This window comes from Halyomorpha halys, unplaced genomic scaffold (genome assembly GCF_000696795.3).
Source record: "Halyomorpha halys isolate HHAL.00 unplaced genomic scaffold, Hhal_1.1 Scaffold220.1, whole genome shotgun sequence".
Lineage (NCBI taxonomy): Eukaryota > Metazoa > Arthropoda > Insecta > Hemiptera > Pentatomidae > Halyomorpha > Halyomorpha halys.
The window spans coordinates 425227-433451 of record NW_027104907.1 but is presented as its reverse complement, the minus strand read 5'-3'; positions in this window follow the sequence as shown (position 1 = coordinate 433451).

The window sequence follows — 8225 nt, the reverse complement described above, 5'->3', positions numbered from 1 at the left end:
ACCTGACCTACGTTATTGGCAGACATTTTTCAATAGGCTCCAACACGCTCAGATTTCAAAACTGCCACTTTACTTCAAAATGACTTATCTACCTAATCGGTTCGAACCATTAGAAACGCTTTCGACATTTAAATGTCCTCTTTAGCCAACAAATTGCATAAATTGATGTAATTCTTAAAACGAATATATTACGTAAACATTCCATTGCTATTTTTAATTAAATACACACATCATAAAAAGCTTTGCGTCACATCACACATCATCTTTCCATAACAGTAGTTGCAGTAAGTCACAGCAAAGCCACACTTTTGATCTCAGCAGCACACTATTACAGTATAATAAACATGGAGGAGTTTAAGGATTGTACTTTATCATATCTAACTCCTTCAATCCCTAACTTCTAGAGTTAAGCAAAACAAGTGTTTAATTTAAATCTTTTTTTCTTTACGTTCAATAGTTCTCGAGATATAGTTTTTCAAAAAGCAACATATTTTTCCAAATAATGGAGGATAAGTATTTTGTAAATTAATTCTAGTGAATATCATGAAAGTGTGAGCTAATGCACCTACGAATAGTCCAAGAGCCCAAGAGGAGACAAAAGGCAGTTATTTCGCCCCAATTTTTGATTACTTTAATGAAAACTATGTATAATTACTAATCAAAGTTGATAAGACTATCAAGTATTGTGAGGGGGAATAAAAAATGGCGGATGTTTCAAAACGTTAATAAAAATTAACACTTCATTCAGAGCTTCATATCTTTAAAACTACGTACAGCACCAGGAAACCTAATAGAGCATGTGGAGAAGATGGTTGAGTGTGCGGTCAATAAAGATTGACCCCGGTCAATAAGGATTGGACCCCCAACCATCTTCTCCTCATTTATCATCCACGGTCAACTATCTCTCATAGTTAATTACTAATAGAGCATAATTTAAAGTAGAGTAAATTTGCTAAAATGTGAGCCCTATTCGAACTATTTATGTTCAATATTTCTCCAGATATATTTTTTTAAAAATCACCATTTCATTAAAAATACATTGAAAAATCAGTAGTTAGTGAATTTATTTTGAGCAATCTATAACTCGGAAATGATTAGACGTACAAATATCTATTAGCACCTATAATAAAGCTAGTTTAATGAGCTATAAAGTAGTTTATGGTGTTTATCTTTGTAGTACTAGTAATAAATAATACTTTTATGCGAACAACTTCAAATTAACATTGTGCGTTTGTTTTTGCAAATAATTAAAAATTACAAAGATAAATGTCATAAACTACTTTATAGTACATTAAACTAGCTTTAATTTGAGTGTTAATAGACATCTATACGTCTCATGGTTCCTGAGATAAAAATTTGCCGCAAGAAGTTCACTGACTACTAATTTTTCAACATACATCCCATGAAATGTTGCTTTTTAAAAAACTGTATTTCGGGAACTATTGGACGTAAATAGCTCTATTAAGGCTCATATTTTAGTCAATTTGCTCTACTTTAAATAATGTTCTATAAAGGGGCCTCTACATGTTGGCCAAGCTATGGCGAACTCAGACATACGCGAGCATGTGGATGGGTGGCTTGTAGGAGTTGGCGATCCATCGAGAGTCGGTTTTTTGGACACAGATCAAAGGGGTTCGTGAGAGCGGTCGTGTACCTTCTCCACCGTTGTTCTTTGTCTAGTTGCAACTGAGAGCTGTTAGGAGGTTAAAGGTGTTTATTGGCACTTTTTGTAATAAGTTTTATATTTAATCTTATTTATTTATATTTAATTTCCTTTCATTTTCTTTTTTGTAATAAAAAATCCAAGTGCAATGGCTGAAACCACTAGTACGTCCGCCATGGTTGCCTCTCTGAATAACACTGACATGTGGATGGCCCGCTCTTTGTTTGTCGAGCATTTGTATGAGCCTCTGATTCGTGACGAGCGGCCAACATGTGGATCCACCTTTAGGTTTTCTAGTGTTGTACGTAGTTTTAAAGATATAGAGCTCCGAATGAAAAATTAATTTTTTGAAACTTTCTGAAACAAAAGTTATTTTATAGCCCTCCCCCAACTGTGGTTGGTAGAGCATTAATTTTCACTTTTAACTTTTTATAGTTTTCATTAGAGAAATAAGTAATTTGGGTAAAATAACTTCTTCCTCAGAATCCAGATGAATATTTGTGTTCTCCGTTGACTTTTTCATTGAGTAGCGGTCTCAAAAATGAAGAATTTGATTCCCCACCATGGTTAGAAATGGTTGGTCACCTGTATATAACCAGGTAAACATCACCTTCGCTGTGGAAGTAAAAAATGGAGAGTACATTATTCGTCTGTTGGCAGTTCTAAAACAATGCGATCTGAAGACAGAAGTATGTTTGCACCACAAGCTGCCTTTACTTTGTGTCCAAAAAAAACAAAAACTGAAGGGACCGACCCACAAATTCAGGCTAACTTGTACAAGCTATTCTAACTAGCTGGAAGAAGATAGTTGAACGTATGAAGTAGATTGGAAGAAGATAGCACGGGTGACAATCAATAAAGGAACAAAATAGTAATAGAAAACTAGTTATTACTAACCAACGTTTCGCTCCTCTTTGCAGGGCTTCGTCAGGGCTCTTTATTGACCGCCACCCGGACTATCTTCCTCTAATATTCTAACTAACCTGTCCACACGCTTTCGCATGCGAATTTGCCTTTGGCGAATATGTAGAGGCACTTTTATAGTTGACTATATAACAAAAAATAACCTGAAATAAACAAAACATAACCAGAAATAAACCAAAAATCTCTAATGAATTTCATCTCCAAGCTTTGTGGTTAATTTTGCAGGGCTTCAGAACGCACAAGTTTTTCAACTGGTTGTGGTTCTCAAAGAAAATTACGTTATCATGGAAGAGAAGCTCATTAAAAGCCATTCATGATTCAAATCAATGAGAAACAATTTAATGTTTGCTAACAATTTTCTGTAGAAGCCTGATGAATTTTGGAACGATGTGACCTTAACAGATGAGCCATGCTTAAAAAAATAAGTGATTATGATGGGATAATTATGGTTTGTAAGAAATCAAACGCAGATTTTTTTTCAATTTATTTATTGTTATTTACAATTATATTGAAAATATATACAATAAGTAAATTTGATGTTAGTTATACAATGGCATGATACAGACAAGTGCAGAATCTACCCATTGATAGAACTCCAATAACATTTCTAGAGGCGAAGATCTCGAGACCATTCTCTTTTCAGACGTCTAGGAGGATTATTTAGTAATGAAGGAGAAGGTTAGAAAAGGTGAGTTTGGGTGGTTGGTTTATCATGGAAGGATTGATATCTGGTTCTAGCCAAATCGGTAATATATGGAAAATGCTGTTTTTTTACAAAAGGTTTTTGGATTGTAAGGATTGGATATGTGAGGAATTCAAAGGCATTATTATAGTCATATAGATCAGTCTTTTTTTGTAATGAATTGGAAGTTAAGACCGTTTGTTTAGTAAGTGCTGTCGGAATCGATGAATAGTTCCTGTTTTTCAGTCTTGTGTGAGGATTCCAAGTCAGTCGTTTGTTCTGATGTCCTAGGTTGCGGATCTGTTCCACAGGAATAAATGAAACGCCGAATTTAAATATAAAAGTATGAGTAGGATAGTTTAACATGGAGCAGGATCGGTAATAGTTTGGGATTGTTGTTTTGTAAACAGAATAGGTAACATATTCATAGACGGAATTCTGGATAGATAATAAAGTTTCTTATCTTATATTATCAAAAGAAAGTACAACAAAAAAAAAAATAATTGAACTGAATTTAATTTTAAACTCTAACCAGACTTTTACTCTTATCACAATATGTTATCTAATAATATATTTCTTTAGTACAATTACCCTTAACTTCTGGAACCCCTCTCCAATCACCTGATCTCAATTTATTTCAATATTTGTATGGCCACTTAGTAATTACGAAATACGATATTTGAAATGGAAACAGCCTAAAGAAAACATTAATTCTTAAGTGGCACAAAAGGAGACAACAGACAAATATAAGAAGGTAAAAGTCTGAAATGTGCAATTAAAAAAAAATTAAACATATTTGATATAATGTAATTAAACAAAAGGTTTTATTGATCAAGTATTCTTATAATGTTACTAAATTTATTTAACTCGGTTTTTAATTTATTTATGAATTTATTCCTACAATTCTGAATACTTTTGACACCTTTATAGTTGATAGTTTTTGCTGGAAATATGTAAAATAAAATTATTTTTGTTATAGTGTTGTGTACTCTTAAGTGTACATTAACAATTGCATAACAAAGCCTAATAAATAGATAAATTAATAAAACATAACTTAAAGTCAAATTCTAAGTAAATTCTGAATACATTTGTCAGTATACAGTTACATACATAAGGGTCTTTTTCCGAATTTGTTGTTATGTAGGTATCAACATTTTTGAAAATTAAAGTTGATTTTTTAAAATTTTTATTGCTTTCAGGGAATGCTTCTTGTTAATATTCGGAATCAGGCACACACTTAGTATTAGTTTTCCTGATATTGATATTTTAAAAAAGTCTAATTCTAAGGAGTAACATATAGGACCAAGGAGTGATAAATAGAATGAATGAAATAGGTTGTCTAATTAATTTATAAATATAATATAAAATATTTATTTAGTAGTGAATAGTTTCAACATTGAATACATCCATACCACCACTAGGAGATAAAACAAAATATCAATACTGGTAATACAGAAGACAAAAATTTATACAGACAGAAGCGAAATGGAAATGAAAATCGGATGTTCATTTATTATATCTAGATCAAATATCCAATATTTATTTCTGGAAATAATTATTTGAGATTTTAAACATTTATTGAAATAAAATAATATATTACTGAAATAATGATCTCATAATTTCTATTTACTATTTTGTTATTTGCGCAACACATTAGTTCACAAATAAGCCAAATAGTAATGTCCTCAACAACTAAATTTTTGAAATAACATTTTAAAGATTGGAAATATTTTAATTATTAAAATTCTGAGAGCGAATTTGTTGATCGGGTGAATTGAATAATTGAGCAGAAATGGGAGGTAAAAATGGGAGTGAGTGAAAATTTGTATTGGTTGTACAGACCGAAATGGATTGTAAAAGGAAACTGTAGGGGTGAAAAAAAATTGTTTATTATATCCTATTATTGTATATATTTTTTTTTATGATTATACCATGTATGTGTAATGTAAATATGTCCGATTACGGATTGATAAGTATGCTGTGTGAGATGGCAACCTAATGTATTTAGGCAGCATAGATGAATAAATAAAGTATTTCTCTCTTCTCTCTTGGTGCAAGAAAATCAGAGTGTAGTAATGGTATAGTGTTTGTTACAAATAAAGGCGGAAATATAGTATACCATTCCCACCGAGATAGATTACAACCACTGCAGTAAGTGTCATAGCTATGCTATAAACTGTATAAACGATTCTGAAAAAGAATTCTTTTCAAATAAATTTTTCCTAACTCTAAAAATTAGCAAACAAGACTACATTCCCTTTTTGCAACAAACCTTTCAGTTGTATCAATACTTCTTCCCGTACAGGGACTTTAATTTTTATTCTTTACTCACTTTCAAATAATGTTAGTGTGCAATTTTTGTTTTTAATTTAGTTAAAGGAGATTTTTTGCATAAGTTAGACTAAATATCAAATATAGGTTGACCAATACTTTCTCTGGTCAACTTAATCTAAGTTAATTTTTAGTACAATTTCCTTATGAACCACAAACATATTCACTTGTGCAGCAGTTTATTTTAAGTAAAAATAAAGGTTCATATTGTTGTATCTTTGATAAAAAGAATTTTCCATAATTAGAACAAATCATTTATTACTGTTTCTACAAATTTTCAGACACTTTTCAGGGTATTCTATCTTCCTAAGGAAGTTCTTCAGTTTCTATTTTAATCTAATATATGCATTTTAATTTTATTTTATTCATTGGTTGTTATCTTGCTCTTTGTTCATAGCCCTGATTAAGGCTAGAAACTCTGGCCGAAATGTTGACACTATTAAATAAGTTCTCTTAACTTATTTGTGCTCTTTACTGACTGCACCCCCAACCATTTTCTCCTCATATATATGTATATGCATCCTCATTTGTTTTATCTGTTTGTCTGACATATATTTGTTTGTATAATAAGATATATTTAAGATGCGTCTTTTTCATCTGTATTTAATACTTGTATCACATTATTTGCAATTATTTCACGGAGTGTTCCTTATATATTGGTTATCAGTGACAAACATCCTGAAATGAAAAACAAAAATAAAAGATTTATTCTTATTATAAATATGTGGGAGTGGGTAGCTCTGTGGTAAGGCACTATGCTACTAACTCTAGAGATCCAAGTTCAAATCCAGCTATGGCAGATAATTATTTTCTGTTTCACCGTGAGTCAGCCCTGAGGGTTTCAGAGACCTCTGAGGTCCACCCTGCCTCCTTAATTGAGTACCCTTAATTGGGTAAAAATCTGGTGGTTGAGTGTGATTTTGACCAAATCACCTCCTTGCACAACCGTTGGTCTAGTTACCGTACTTCTTTATGATGTACTGCACCCCTGACCCTTCACGGGTGGTAGCAATACAGATTTAATTTCAATTCAATTTTTATTTGTTAATCATTTGTATAATCCATTAACCGTGTGTGATTTGAAAAAGGTGAGAGCCCTATGAAGAAAAAATAAAAAATGAGCATTCAACTATTTATTTTTTGCCAATGTTTTGGCCCACATTGTATGTCTTCATCAGGGCTGATATGATCCTTGTTACATCTCCATTCATCCACATCAGCCCAGATGAATACTTACATAGTGGGCTGAAATGTCGGTAATGATAAATAGTTGAGAAATGTTTTTTATTTATTTTTGACTATCTTTTCCACATTTATTCTATCTATAAAAGGTTTTTTTACTGGTACAAAGATTTGAAATTTTGTTCTTTCCTAGGATCCATAGCTAAGTTATTGAATATTTTAGTGGTTTCAAAGGACATTGTATTAAAATATAAATAAAATTAACTAAATGATGAGTTGACCATTGATAATATGTATGTGAGGATAATATTATTTTAGGTGCAGTCAGTGAAGAACACAAATAAGTTACACTTATTTATGAGTGCCAATGTTTCGGCCAGAATTTCAGGCCATCAGTGCCAAGAACAAAAAAACAAGATAACATCAGAATTAGAGGAATTACCTACACAATGATCAGAAAAAAATAAAACAACTTACATTATAGATACAAAATAATATTGAAAGACATGTTTAGTCTAAGTATTATAAGAAGAAAAAGACTGTATTAGAAAAGCAATACTAAAATTAATTAAGTGGAAACAAAAAATAATAAAATACATATGAAAATCTAGTTAGTACATATATACAAACAATATTATTTAAAATAAAGTGATGAAAAAAGTTGTAAATAAAACATGTATGTAGGTGATATGTTTTATATACTATTTATATTTATATTTTATATACATGTATGTTATATTCCCCACTTTTTTCATCACTTTATTTTAAATAATTTTGCACATATATTTACTAACTATATTTTCATATGTATTTTATTAGTTGGTGGAGAGTGGATATGAAGAACAAATGAAGAGGTTTACAACCTCATTAGCGAGCCTGACGTTAGTCTTATCAAACAATATCATCTCAGATGGGCTGGACAATTGGCCAGGTTGGAGGAACAGGAAACTCCAATAAGATTACTGACGGAGATAGTCCATGGCCAGGAGAGTTGGCCACCCTCGACTTCATTGGATTGACTTTGTGGTCGCGGATGCGAGGGGCTTGGGAATCCATAACTGGATAGCAACAGCACAGGACCGTAACTTATGGAGGTTGCTGGTTGAAGAGGTCTGGACCCGTCAATGTGTTGTAGCACCAAACTAATAATAATACTAATAATTTTATTAGTTTACCATGAGAGTTCTCTGTTTTGGATCTCTGGCAACTATACCAAATAAAACAAGGAGCTTTTTAGAAGATCTAGGTGTTAGAATTGGAATATAGTGATCTTGGCATAAAATATTTTTGGACTCCCTGGGGATCATACATCATCACCTGCATGGGAAATAGCTCTGAAATTATTTATTATGTTTTTTCATTAGATTTTTAACTGACCTGTTTGCGTTTTAGCTTATTTATTCATTTCTTCTAACTTTTTGTTTTTTAAATCTATATATAAGT